We start from the raw sequence: 14,221 nt of genomic DNA, 5'->3' as shown, positions 1-14,221 counted from the left end.
AGGTGTTTGCCTATTATAGTGATTTTGCTTATCATCTAAGTGCAACACATAGAAGTCACCAGAAACATTAAATCCTCTGAAGCTATGAAATAATGCATGATTGAAGTCACAGCAGGGGAGCCAACTGCCCCCCCCCCCAAAAGCATTAGCCCTAGAACAAGTGTGTTTTTGCATTACAAGGTTATGGCTAAAAAGAGAGAAACATTTTAATTTACCACACAGTCATGAAGGGAGGAAGGAAAGGATGCTTTCATTCATTATTTCCTTTCAAGAACACAGTGGAGAATCAACGCCTCCAGATCTGATTCCCCATTCAAATGCACCAACATAAAGACCAAACATCCACCACAGATCCACCTTATATAGCCAAACTAATAAAAGTTGTGTGTTCCACTACCACTCAAACAAAACAGGATCTGAAGTGGTTCTAATTCAATGAAGTTGTCTACTCAAATTCAGCTTGATTATTATTAAACCTGGTACTGCACATATAGCACACTGTTAGAAATATAACCCTATCTGCACCCAAAAGCAATCAGAATGATAATGTCTTTCACCACTTCCATGAGATGCTCAGTGTCAAATTGACCTACAGGCTGTACTGTGTATTCAACTTTATTTATAGCCATCTTGCCTCTAAAACCAGCAAAGCGTAAATTGTTACACCTTCTATCCTATACTATCCCTTGCTCCTGAACAGACATTGAAAAGATTCCTATCTTTCTCTAGCTTCCTCTATGTTCTCAATTTGAGCTCTCCTATCAGGGGGAGAGGGAAAAAAATCTGAGCCTTTAGGTAGTGAAATGTGTTTGACTTACTCTGGCCTGTCACACAACACACAGATATGAACTTTCTCCAAGAGAAGGAAATTATACAGCTGAGGGCCATCTACTGTAAACACCTTTTAATATTATTATGCACATAGTTCCCACTCTTAAGCGATTGTCCTCATTATCGACAAGCGCAAGCCAGTAGACAAGCCAGACTAACAGTCATCAAAACTAATAGGGCAAGACTGAGCCTCCAACACATCACACTCTGGCACTGTTTTATGAAAGGTGAGATTCCAAAGCCCAACTGAATTTAAATGATTTTGTCCTCAAAGCAGGTGGCAAGTTCATCACAGCAGGTTGACAATGTTTCAGTGGAGACAATGCAGATTCACCTGCCTATTCACCACCAGAAGTACTCTGCGGGATGGCACTTTGCAGACACAATGGCAGCTAAGCAGAAATATTTCTTCAGAGTACCACTGCTATCATATAATCTTCAGGAATGGGCTATATTCAGGGTTGCACAGATGCTGCTAGAGCAGGGGAAATCTGTAGAATATGGCATTGTGCATAGTATTCAGCTTCCTGAGATTCTTAACATTGCTGATTAGGTTTTTTCTTTTTTTTCTTTTAAAGATTCTAAGCCATTGTGATTGCATAGATCAGGTTAAAAATGTGAAATGTCATCTACTGAAATATCAGAAGCCAGAGTTGGGGAGCTAGATTTCTAGGAGTTAGAAGGAAAGATTTATTCAGGTTGCAAAACTGATTTTCTAATGGTACAGCATCTGCATTCTCTCAATACTGATTTTTTTCCTTTTTTTAAGCATAAAGAACACAAATCCCAGGCTGTACTTTCGTTACCTGATTCTGGCTATCTCCCTTCCACTTACTTTTGCTTCAGGCCCCTTGTGAACCAGAGCCACTTATTTCTATAAGACATTTCTAACCAGTGCACGTAAAAACAATATATAGAAAACAGAGCAAGAAAACAAGAAAAATGTATCATAAAACCAAACACTACCTTAATAATGCCTGCTGGTACAAGAAAGTCATAGTCACGCACTTGACCTTGTGCTGGGAGGATGCCTGAGGACAGTCATTGTCACAGCGGCTACAGTCAAGCCACTATTCCACAGGCTATGAAGCCATTGAGAGAATTTATCAAGGCTAGTGGGCAGACCCCACCAAAACTCCAGAGCCTGGAGAATGCTGGAATCCTATTGGCTCCATGTGGGATACCATCCAAATCAAGTAAGATGTTTACTAAAAGTAACAGGGAATCAGTGATAGGAAAGAGAGGTGATGAGAAAGCAAATGAAGTACATAAGAATGTAAGACCAAGAAGAAGAAGAAGAGTTTGGATTTGATATCCCGCTTTATCACTACCCTAAGGAGTCTCAAAGCGGCTAACAATCTCCTTTCCCTTCCTCCCCCACAACAAACACTCTGTGAGGTGAGTGGGGCTGAGAGACTTCAGAGAAGTGTGACCGGCCCAAGGTCACCCAGCAGCTGCATGTGAAGGAGCAGAGACGCGAACCCGGTTCCCCAGATTACGAGACTACCGCTCTTAACCACTACACCACACTGGCTCCCATCTATACCAGCATCCTGTTCTCACAGTGGCCAACCATATGTCCATGCGAAACATCCTGTAGTTTCCAGGAACTAGTATTCAGAAGCATACTGTTTCCGACAGCAGAGGAAGACCATATCTAGCAATGGCTAGGAGCCGCTGGTATCCTTCTCCTCCATGAATTTGTCCAACCATCTTTTAAAACCATCCAGCTTGGTGGCTATCACTGCCTCTGGTGAGAGTTTAAGTATGCACTGTGTGAAGAAGTGCTTTATTTTGTCTGTCTTCAACCTCCATATATTCAGCTTCGCAGTGCAGTGTAGTGCAGTGATTAGAATACTGACTAGATCCAATGAGATCTGGGTTCAGATCTGCCTTCAGCCACAAAGCTCATTTGATGAGCTGAGAGCGCACTGTCTCAGCCTACCCTACATCACAAGGTTGCTGGGAATGTAAAATAAGAGAAAGGGCTGCGTATGCCACCCTAAGTGACTTGAAGGGCATGAGATAAAAGCAATAAATAAGAATAAGAGTTTAACCTATGGCATTGTGCAGGTGTGTAGTGCCATCTGCGAATTACTTTAAAAAGTATTTTCTCTCATTGACTTAAAGAGTCTCCCCCCCAAGAAGTTTTGGGCCAGCCTGCATGATCAATTTGCCAGTGCAAGCTTTCGAGCACTGGAGTTATGTATGAAAAAGCCATCTCTGGGAAACTGGAGGCAATGCTTTAAGTGAACAGAGACAAATCACTGCCTTCTATCCTTCTGTGCCCATGTATGAGCTATGAAGGAGCTGAAGCAGCTGGTGGACCTTGGAGAGCTTATCAGCATGAGTCATATCAGCGAAGCGGCTGAGGAGAAGGTGGACATCAGTCAGGCAAACAGAAACCACAAATATGGCTGTAGTGGTTTCTTTGAGTTCTGCCTTCAGAACCAGGTCTTTTATACACCTTAAAATTGTATTCCAAAGTCCGCAATTGCAACAAACGCTACCAGGAATAAACCAAAGCTCTTAATAAACATCATGACTAGTTTCAAGCCTCTTGAATCAAAAATAATTTGCTTAAAACGACAACACAGCATTTTACACAATACTTTTCATCTCCAAGACACTTCACAAAGATTAATTAAAATGTACCAAAGTTTTTGTTTTGTTTTTTAAAGACTGCCATCTTATCAGAAAGAAAGCCAAATGTTTTTTGGGAAAGTCATGAGCAGGGCATGGAGGCACCAGCAGTTCCTCATTGTGTGCATCTCAGCATCTGTTATTTTCAGATACAGTGCTTCTGAACATGGAAATCACATTTAGACACCATTGCTAATAAACCATTAATAAAAGTATCTACCTATGAATTTTTATAACCTTTGATTAAACATCATCATATCATATGTTAGTGAATTCCACAGGTCCTTTTTTGTCTGTCCTGAATCTCCTACCAACAAATTTCATCGTATGATCCGGGGGGGGGGGGGGACTCTTGTGCATTTCCTCCATTCTATTCCAGATTTTATAGACCTCATATGTTGCCCTTAGTTTAGTTTTCTAAACTTAGAATACCCAACAGCATTCTGGTTGAAAAACACTCCTGACAATGGTTCCTGCCCACTCTCTGACTTGCCTTTGTGACATCGTCATATTGTCGAATCTGATTGGCTGCACCATGTCATCACACGGCCTACATGACCCTTGATTGGCAGGAATATTCTCAGGAGGAAGCCACTTAAAAAACAAACAAACAAACAAACAAAAACATCAGCTGCAGATTGTGGGATGCAGCAACTATCAACATGTAATGTAAGCAAAGAGTTTGTTGAAACTTAAAAATCCCCTTCTCACTCCAGAATATGTGGGCAAACATTCAGCACAACCACAATTGACTAACAATTAGTGGCTATCAACATTCCTGATTAGACTGACCAAGAAGCCCAAGCTCTAGGAAATTATACTAGAGATTTCCAGCAACAGACCTGCTCTAAACCCCATGAAAAATTGGGCAAAGCCTCTTGGGGAGTTTAACAAAATTTGGATTTGTCTTAATGGTATAAATAGGTAAAGGTAAAGGGACCCCTGACCATTAGGTCCAGTCGTGACCGACTCTGGGGTTGCGGTGCTCATCTCGCTTTATTGGCCGAGGGAGCCGGCATACAGCTTCTGGGTCATGTGGCCAGCATGACTAAGCCGCTTCTGGCGAACCAAAGCAGCGCACGGAAACACCGTTTACCTTCCCGCCGAAGCGGTACCTATTTATCTACTTGCATTTTGACGTGCTTTCGAACTGCTAGGTTGGCAGGAGCAGGGACCGAGCAACGGGAGCTCACCCCGTCGCGGGGATTCGAACTGCTGACCTCCTGATCAGCAAGTCCTAGGCTCTGTGGTTTAACCCACAGCGCCACCCGTGCAAATGGTATAAATAAGGAGCAGCCAAAAAACCGAATTAGGTCCAAAATGGAAATGAAGCCAGAGGAGCAGGAAATGCAATTAATGCACAATACATTTGCATTGACTGTGATTTGCCCTACCATTAAGGTGAGCATCTAACTTCCATAGATCTAGTGGTTCACCACAAAGAGAAAGGATTCCACACACAAGTTCAAACCATTCATTGAAGAACACTGCACTTCTATATTCTTTACACACTTAATGCTTCCCCAAGGCCAAACTAAGGCACTTAGGTCCAAAATGGAAATGAAACCACAAATGAAGCCCCTGGGGCAATTGCCCCCAAAGCTGCCCCCTTCCTCCCTGAAAGTAATGCATGAAATGACTTTAAAAAACAACAACAACAGCTACATTTTTCAAAAAACAACAACACACACATGACTTTGCCATTCTCGGTGGTCCTATTAAATGTATTGTAACCATATACTGGCTATTGGCTTTTTCTAAGGGACTGGCACAACTATTTACAATGCTTTTGTTCATTCCATGGTTGCATATAATTATATGCCCATCATTATATAAGGACAGTTGACATGCAGCTTAATCCTATGCATGCTTATTCACAAGTAGGTCCCACTGTAAACATCTGAGCAAATGGGCACAGGATAGTACATTTCAAGCAGCAACCACCAAAAGGAAACAGTAGTGATTATTATTTATTAAATGTGTACATCACCCTTCATCCATAGATCTCAGGGCGGTTCACAACATAAAATTACAGTATAACACAAAATACATAATGAAATTAAGAATAAAAAACCCCAATAATCTCCCATCTTACAGACTATCACTTTTCCTTGTAATATGTTGCTGTAGGGGAGGGACTGTGAGCAGTGTTTGAAAATCACCAGGTGCATTTTGCACCTGGCTTGAGGCCACTTGAGGCCAAATGAAGATGGCTGGGCACCAGGATGGTGCCTGACGTCTACACCATGTGGAGGTGTGTGCCTGAGGACCCTTGGATCTTGACTAGCGACAAATCCTGTAGAATCTGTTATGTTTTATCTGCACAATCAGAATTTCAGGAACCAAAAAGTCATATTGAAAAATATGACTTTCAAGCCATCTTGCCCCCAAATGGAAACTCTGCATTCAGTTTTGGTGACTGTAACCCTAGTTTAAGGAGCCACTGGGCGCCTAGCTTATATATCTGAGTTTTTACCATTGTTTATAGGTAACATCACAGGAGGGATGTTTCTATAAAGAAGGTGAAACTTGTTTCTAGAGAGAAGGTGCAACTTGTTATTATTTTTGCTACTTTCAGGAATTTTTGCTACTTTCAGGAATTGTAATGTTGCCAATGTAATTCTGTTACATTCATAGTATTGAAATGTTTTCTTTGTATGTTGTTACATTTGCTATTATGTTCCTACTTTTTTTATTCCTGCTACAAAATTGTTTTTGTGATTGTTGATTTTGCGATTCATTGCTGTTTTCCTTTCATAAGCCGCTTTGAACAGTTTTTATAGTAGGTGATGAATTCCTACCACCAGCAGCCATCAGCTTTTGAATCACCAAGCAAAAAGCTACTCACTTTCCGAAGTCAGTTTGCACCGAAATCTGGGTTACAAGAAAGGAAAAATATTCATTAAAAAGGACTGGATTCTGAAGAGCAACATGCAATTACTCCTGTCAAAATGAACAAGAATATCCCTGTGCAGGTTAGGCAGGCTTCGTAATGCACTGCATCTTGGTACAGAATTTATAAGAACGCTTCATTTCCACAAGAGACGTACAAAGCAACATATGCTCAAGAAAACTCACAGGAGAGATGTTCTGTGCACCAACACAATTTATCTGTCAAGAGAATGACCTTACCTAGGTGAAAATGTACTTACAATTATCATTCTGTGCCAGAAAAGGACACAAATATTTTGTTACAAGCTCACGGAGTATAAATTCTACCTTCTTCTGCGCTGCAGTTTATTGAGAGGACACTCTTTAGAATTCCAGAAAAGTTCAATAGCTTGCAGACGGTATCTGGCTTTTTAATATTCAGTGCTATTCCTAGCTCTCTTTCACACATACTCCAACATCTGAAAGGATTATTATCCTTCTGTATAATGCAACCCAAAATCCATCATATCTTATGTGAAAACAGAGGAGAGCAGCCAGACCCTTGCCGATTAGTTTAAGCCCTCTATCACTAGTATATTCTTCCCTACGCATTTCCAAAGTATATTAGAGGAAGAGTATTTGCTAATGGGTTACATCAATGGAGATGTTCAGCCACAGCACACATTCCAGACAGGATATATGAAAGCAACAAAGGCAATGTGGGGATCCAGCCTTAATATCCATTAACTAACTTGTGGGTTCTCACCCCCACCCCCACCCCAAAGCTACCAGCCCATCAATGACTCTGCAGTAAGTTCATTGCAGATTTTACATGGCCACTAAGCCCTGCTGACCACAGGATTTGTAAACCACCACAGACAACCAAAACAGTAGGACAATCCAAGACCTGGCAAGTTTAAACTTCAGATCTGTTTGTGTTATTATGGATTTGTAGTTGACAAGGCCTGTCCCGCAGTCAGTTCTGAGTCCTTAGAAACGCACACACCTTGAGAGACTGCATCTAAATGCTTTGCAAGTTACCATTTGGTACTTCATGCTCAATATCACACCTCAGCATTCCGATCTGCTTAGGTTTAGTTAAGATATTTCCCTCTGCTGCAAGAGTGTTTACAGATACCAATTTGTCTTAAGCACAAGACCTCTTGGCAATAAGGGCTTGGTACTCTCGCTTATTATAGCAGCTTATTGTGACAGTATCTAGGTTTCCAACACTGGGGCGGGCGGGCAGGGGCTGAGGCAGTAGCAATACTAGTCCCTCTAGCATATTGCTGAAGTAAGAGGCTGAAGAATACAAATAGCAACACACTCAGCACTATTTCTGTGTTAAGTTAAAATATTGCCATTTCCAGCAGAGCACTTCTCGAAAGTGTAAGCAACCTTAGGTTAATTTATCAAAGTTCCTGTACTTCTTAGGTGCAAAACTGTCAATAAATAGTAATTTATATGATATTTTAAGTTTAACTCATTCGCATGTACAAGTCCCCTTTCCTGTGGGAGTCACCATCAACAGACAGGAAACCAAGTTTCAAGAAGGTACACATGTATATATCATACACTTACTCTGATTTAGCTGTTACTCTCAGGTACATACAGTTAGTAAGGTGCATAATTTAGACTCTCCACTGCATATGTATGCTTGAAAGAATGTTTTTTTTTAAAAAAAACACCAAGTAATATTGAAAAGTAAGTAAATATTAGAGGGTGGCTAAAGGTGCATTAAGGCTAGGACAATAAACATTGTGTGACTTGCCTAAGAACCTAGTCCAGAATTAAGATCCAGACTCAAACTACTGAGGTCCAATCCAGTGGCCATTTCAGTTCTCTCCAACTCAGTTTGAGAAAGAAAAAGCATCTGTGAAAGATTCCATTAGGCAGGAAACATTGATCAATTGGCATTTTCCAAATGATGTTCTAGGACTCTGGGTTTAGAATTTGTGCCCTTGCCAAATTCCTCTCCATTCCACTTTCAAGTAGTAATTTGGAGTGGGGGGGAGAGACTGAATAATGACTCCCCAACTCAAAACATCTGCATTGGCACATTTGCCTGCAACACTGGCATAACATCATGATTTGTAATGAGCTCTGGCATAGTGGATGGCATGCCCCATTCTAAGTATTTGTTAGCTAATGCAGTAAGTCTAATATCCATAATCTTAATACACATTTACTTGGTAGTAACTCCCAATTATTTCAGTTGAACGTATTTCCAAATAAACATGCTTAGGAACAGACTAAAAGAGGCAGCATTTCCTGAGCTGTTCTGTCCAAAGACCAAACAATGTGCAGCCCATGCAAAGTTTGATATACCCAATCCCAGCTATATTGAAACTGTGCCCAATTTATGTAGCACTTTTTAATATGCGAAATGCATTTTTTACACCTTGCATTAGACACCCCTCTGCCAAGTTCTCACAGGTCCCATACTAACCAAATTCTATACATGACAAAGTGAAAGGTGCACACAGAGCCAACTACTCAAAATTCTGCTGCAGTTTAATTAATCCATTTTCACATATGCCTCTAACATCAGTCAACCAGGAAGAAAGCCTTTGGTTGCTAGCTGGCAACAGCACACCTGCCCAGTAGTTGTTGTTTCTTCTTTTTTTAATGAAGGCAAGACAGAAAAGGAAAGCCCCCACCCCAATTTGAGGTAATGCTCAGAAGAGAAGCATATCAGATGGGCTCTGGAATGCATAATATGAACCAGGAACCTCTCCAACAGCACTTACACGAAGCACTGCCAAACTTCATATTATCTCTACAGAGTCACTAAGTTGTTTATTTGTTCCCCAAGGAGATCAGCTAAATGAACTAAATGACACAATTCACACAGACTGATAACAGCAGAAATCTGTCCAAGACACCAAACCTAAAGCAGTACAAGGGAAGAATCCACCCCAATTAAACAGCCATCTAGCTGAAAGCAATCTGTTCCTTGAAAGTGTCCCATTTAACCAGATTGTCTATTAAGAGGGTATTGACTTTAATAAATTCAGAGAGGACTGAAATAATGTTTACAGCCCATTCATCCTGGAGAAGAAGTGGACACAGCTGATAATGTGACAACTCCTTATTGAACCTAATCGCTTAAGTCAAACCAGCCAGAAAGCTTGCTTCTTGAAATGTTGAAGTGACCTTTCAAGCATGCTCATTAACTCTCCCTCCCTCCTTCCTCATGCCCCCCATGCAGATACACAGAAATTATTTGTTGATACAGCAGAAACGCTTTTTTTTAAAAAAATCTATTATACAAGGTATACAACAAAGACCTTTTAGCCTGCGGAATAGGCAAGTTTTCAAGATACACAGGGCTGCACATTTAAGCACAGTTCTTCATCAATATCTCCTGCCCAGGGCTAGCTTTGATGGTTTTGCTGTCCAATATTCTCATCTCTCCACACATAACAAAACAAAACAAAATCTCTAAGGCTGCAATCCTAATGACCTATGCTAGTAGAATGGTTCAAGAACTGAAGCAAGTAGTAATTGACTCCTGAGCATACATGGTAAGGTTCAAAGAGAGCCTATCTGCCTCCTTTTTCTCCCCAATCTCAAAATCTGCTCCTCTACTTGGTGGCTAAGATCCACACACACATATTGAGACCTCAACAAACAGTTTATCCATAAACTCTGAACAGGTTCTTCTGTCCATTCCACCCTGGGTACTTTTCACAAGTTACACACAACTCAACGGTGATGTTGAGAGGATTCAGTTCCATCAAACATTTTGCTCTTTACTTTGGAATTCATGGGGGTCTTAAAGCTTCACTTTGAAGATGGTCTGTTTTTGAGTACCAACACCCAAATGACACCCTTTCTGAACAGCAAGTACCACTTAAAAGTAAATAAAGTCAATAGCCCACTTCTTTGCTTACAGAGGTCTCTGTGGCTTTAAGTAAATCCTTTGCACATCAGTGAAGTGAATGCAGGTGGCAACTGCCATCTTCCTGACTTTTGTATGTATTGGTCGTGCAATAAGCATCATAACTATTTTTTGAGCAAAGTGTATGCGAATGAATCCAGTCCTAGACAAATGACTTGTCTTCCAAATCAAACCCGGTCTCCTTTTAGCCACCGCCAATGGAGATAACTGGCGGTGGTGCGTTCCTTCGACCGACTCAAGACGACTGCGATCCTACCAACACTCACGGAAATCTGGGAGGCTTGCTTCGGAGTAACCGTGCAAACAACAATGGGCTGCACAGAAAGGAGCGCAGCTCTTGAGAGATGGCTGCGATTGTGTATCTCGAAAAGAAGCCCAATTCGTCAGGAAGAAGAACACACAAAACGAGGCAGCAGCAGCAGAAGTGAGGCTGGAATTCCATCCACGCCTACTTGGGGATGAACTCCAGTGAACAAAACGGGACTTTCTTTCACGTAAAATGGGCGTCGGATCGGGCCGCACGCTTATTTAAAGGGGTTTACGGAGGAGAAAGAAAGAAGAGACGGAAGATGCTCCCCCTCTTCTTTCTCACAGAGCAAAACCCGGCTCAGCATCACCGCCCAAGCCCAAAACAGCCTCTTACCTTCTCTGTTGTTGCTGCTGCTGCTGCTGCGGAGAGGTGCTTTGCCAAGGGAGGGGGGATCCCCTGCGAGGCTGGCCGCTTCTAAGCCGGGCAGCTGTTGGGCTCCTTCTGGGAACCAAAGGCACCCGGAACAGACGCAGATCCCCTTCTTTCTACCAATCTAATTTGCTCGCGGGGGGGGGGGGGGAGCGATGGTCAGGCTGCCCGAGAAAAGCAGGCGCCGATCCAGCGCTTTCGGAGGATCTCTCCGGCGGTCCCAGACTGTAAGGCAGCTCAGCTGGTCCGATCTGCGTGCGAGCAGCGGAGGAAGCGGGGGGGGGGGGGAGAAAAGCAGGAGGAGGAGGAGGAGGAAGGAGAACCGGGAGCCCCCCTCCCCGGTCGCCTGCTCAGGGCCTGCCGGCTCCTCCTTCCCCCATGCTGTCCTGGGGGGGAGGCAACCCCCGTGGCCCGCCGGGCGCCTCGCGCTGCGCCCAGGCCCCCTCGCGCGGCCCGCGGGGTTGGCCCGGGGAGGGGCACGTCCCGTTAGCTCCGCTGCGGCCTCCCCGGGGCCTGCAAGCACGCCGGGCGGGGGAAACCCAGGCCCGGACAGGGCTCGGAGAGGCTGGTGTGGGGAAGCCCCTCAAGAAGGTCGCGGACAACGAAGAGGCGGCGGCGGCGAGGCAGCGCGGTCTGCGTGGCCGCTGGGTGCCGCTCGGGCTGCCTTGGCGGCGGCGCTTCAGTCACTCGCTCTCCTTCCCAGCAGCGCCGCGCCGCCCCGCCGGCTCTCCAAGTGCCACCACTTCGGCAGCCGGCTTCGGCGCTCCCGGGAGAGCCGGGCTGCCCCCCGCCCGGAGGTATAGCAGGCAGGCAGGAAGGCGGGCTCCGGGCGGCGCTAAGCAAGGCTGGCCCCTAGTGTGGCTACTGGCAGGCAGGCGGGCTGCTTCTCTCTCTGTCTTGCTCGCTGAGGGGGAAGCCGACTAAGGCGCCGCCGCCGCCGCCGCTCCGCCTCAGCTCCGGTTGCCAGCAGGCTGCGCGCCCTCGCGCCCGCCCCAGCCCGAGGAAGTGGCCGCTCGCTCAGCGGCAGCTGCAGCCACTGAGGATCTGTGTCATGTCTGTCTGTGCAGCGGAGGGGATGGGCGGCGAGGAGCCGAGGCGGGGCCAGCCCGCCGACACACATACGCCGCCCTGTGACAGGCGGCGAGCCAGGGCCCAACCAGGAGCGGCCCCCTGCTGCAGAGCCCTCCCCCTTCCAGCCGTCCTCCCCTCGCTTGTCGCCTCACCGAGGAGAGAGGCAGAGAGAGGGGAAGGGAGCGGAGCTCACGAGTTAACGGAGAGGGTATTTCCCCTCACCGTGATGGCTAGACTGAGGGGAAAGAGCCGGAGGGCGAGCCTTTCCCCCGCTCTTCCGCTTCTTCTCTGTCCCGCTTCTCGCACCCCCCGGAGGAGGCGGTGCCTCGCTGAGGAAAAAGTCCGGAGAAACCCCGCGAAGTGCTGACGGCGGGCACCAGCGCGGACACGCTCTCCGGCTCCTCACGCGCCCGCCTCCTGCTTCTTATGGGAGCCTAGAAGGAGCAGCGGCTATAATAATCCGAGTGAATAACGGCCGCCGCTTCTAGCCATGTGCGTGTGTCTCTAGGCAGGGAACTGGCGGTGGCTCCTTCTCCCTCGGGCGGGCTGCGGCGACTCAGAAGCCCGTCTGGGCTTCCTTTCGACAGAAGCGCCGGATCCCGTCCTGCCCTCCTCCGCCTCGTGCGCTCCGCTGGGCCGGCCGGAGTTACACAGGGGAGGGATGAGGTTGGCAGACCCTCCCCGGAGCCGTTCACACGACGACACCTTCGCGTGTTGCAGAGCGGGGGGAGGCCCTGTGCAAGTTCTGGGGCCAAGAGGGAGCCCGGCACAAAGGGCTTTGAAAGCGGAGAGGCAGTTTTAGCGTCGCCGAGCTCGCTGCGGTCTTCCGCAGTTTCCATGGGGACAACGCGGCGAAGTTAGCGCCCTCAGCCCCTCATGAGCTTTGCGAGCCGGAGCCTGTTCTGCAGACTCGCGCGGCGCTAAGGCGCCCTGTGTCTAGTTCTGGCTAAGTGTTGCCAGCGTTCTGTGCACTTCCAGGGACAAAGGCGGAGGACAAAGCCAATGAGGAGCCCTCCAGATGTCGTGGACTACAAGTCCCATCAGCAGCAGGCAGGGCAGCGCGTTGGCGACTCCTTATTCTGCTGGACTTCCAGCTACTTTTGTCTCCCGCAGAGGGTTTCCCATTACCTGATCCTTTAACCTGGAGATACCAGAGATTGAACCTAGCCATCCTCCCATTGGACTCTCTTTTCCAGCAAAGTAAATATAGGTGTCTTAGGAGTGGACTGCTAAAATTGTCCCTGAACCATAGTTGTCAACGTTTCCCTTTTGTAAAGGGAAATTCCCTTATTCCGAATAGGATACCTCGCAAGAAAAGGGAAAAGTTGACAGCTATGCCCTGAACCAGTCTGACCTTGGTTTCAAATCGAGATCCCTTCCTTTTCATGTTTGTTACTCACAGTTGTAGAGTTGAACTTCTTTCCCTCCCTCCCTTTCCTCTTAGAGATGTACTGCAATGGGTTAATCCCATATGGCTCACAGGTGCATGATGTTTCAGTGCAACAAAATAACATCTAATAATTATGCTGCCATCAAAATGTCAATATTCCACATATTAAAATAATATCTAATGTCCTGGTCCCATTAACATGTCAGATTTTAATGCCACTTCCTTGAACTCATTTCTTCAAAAATAAAAATAAAAAATGAATAAAAATGTAGCAGAGTTTGTTTTTGTGATACCTTATTTTTTGACATGTGTGGACCAGGGGCACCTGTCTGCAAGTACAGTGTTCTTCTAACTCATTTCTTCCCCTCCATTAGGGGGATGCAAAGTGGATTATTGCCATAAATCAACCTATTAAGAAAGAGCCTTTGTTTGAGAATAGCCCAAGGAGTTAAGCATAAAGAGAACAAAACATTTTAAGCAGCTGAGAGAAGCACTTAACAAATAACAGTTTATTTTTTAAAACCCTCTGAGTTGTTTCCATTTAGCCCACCCACCCTTTTCACATGGAGGGTGGAGATGTGAGCATATATGCCATGAACAATAATGTAAATATTCATGGGAGAGAATGATACAACTAAACATTCACTGCTGCTTTTTAAAAAAAAACACTTTCCAGAGCGGTAACAGAAAATTATGGGGAGGAATGACATCTTTGGAAAGCTTTAAACTACCACAGATACTTCAAATATTAAGTTGTTTCCTCGCAACAGCCACTTAAATAGGGTGGCTTGCTTAGGAGTGGGGAGTGTTTTATTGAAGGTTTAAATAAATC

At 45.3% G+C, this 14,221-nt stretch overlaps 1 protein-coding gene across 1 annotated transcript in view; it reads right to left on the bottom strand.

Moving 5' to 3' along the window:
- Positions 1 to 11,998, bottom strand: part of LARGE1 (LARGE xylosyl- and glucuronyltransferase 1) — a 307,888-nt gene extending 295,890 nt beyond the window's left edge. The window contains exon 1 of the mRNA XM_083400742.1: positions 10,893 to 11,998. The gene's annotated coding sequence lies outside the window, so the exon portion shown is untranslated. The remainder of the gene's footprint in view (positions 1 to 10,892) is intronic.
- Positions 11,999 to 14,221: the final 2,223 nt, after the last annotated feature.

This window comes from Podarcis tiliguerta (genome assembly GCF_965153285.1).
Source record: "Podarcis tiliguerta genome assembly, chromosome: 10".
Lineage (NCBI taxonomy): Eukaryota > Metazoa > Chordata > Lepidosauria > Squamata > Lacertidae > Podarcis > Podarcis tiliguerta.
The sequence above is the reverse complement of the archived record's forward strand: the minus strand, read 5'-3'. Positions and strand labels throughout refer to the sequence as shown.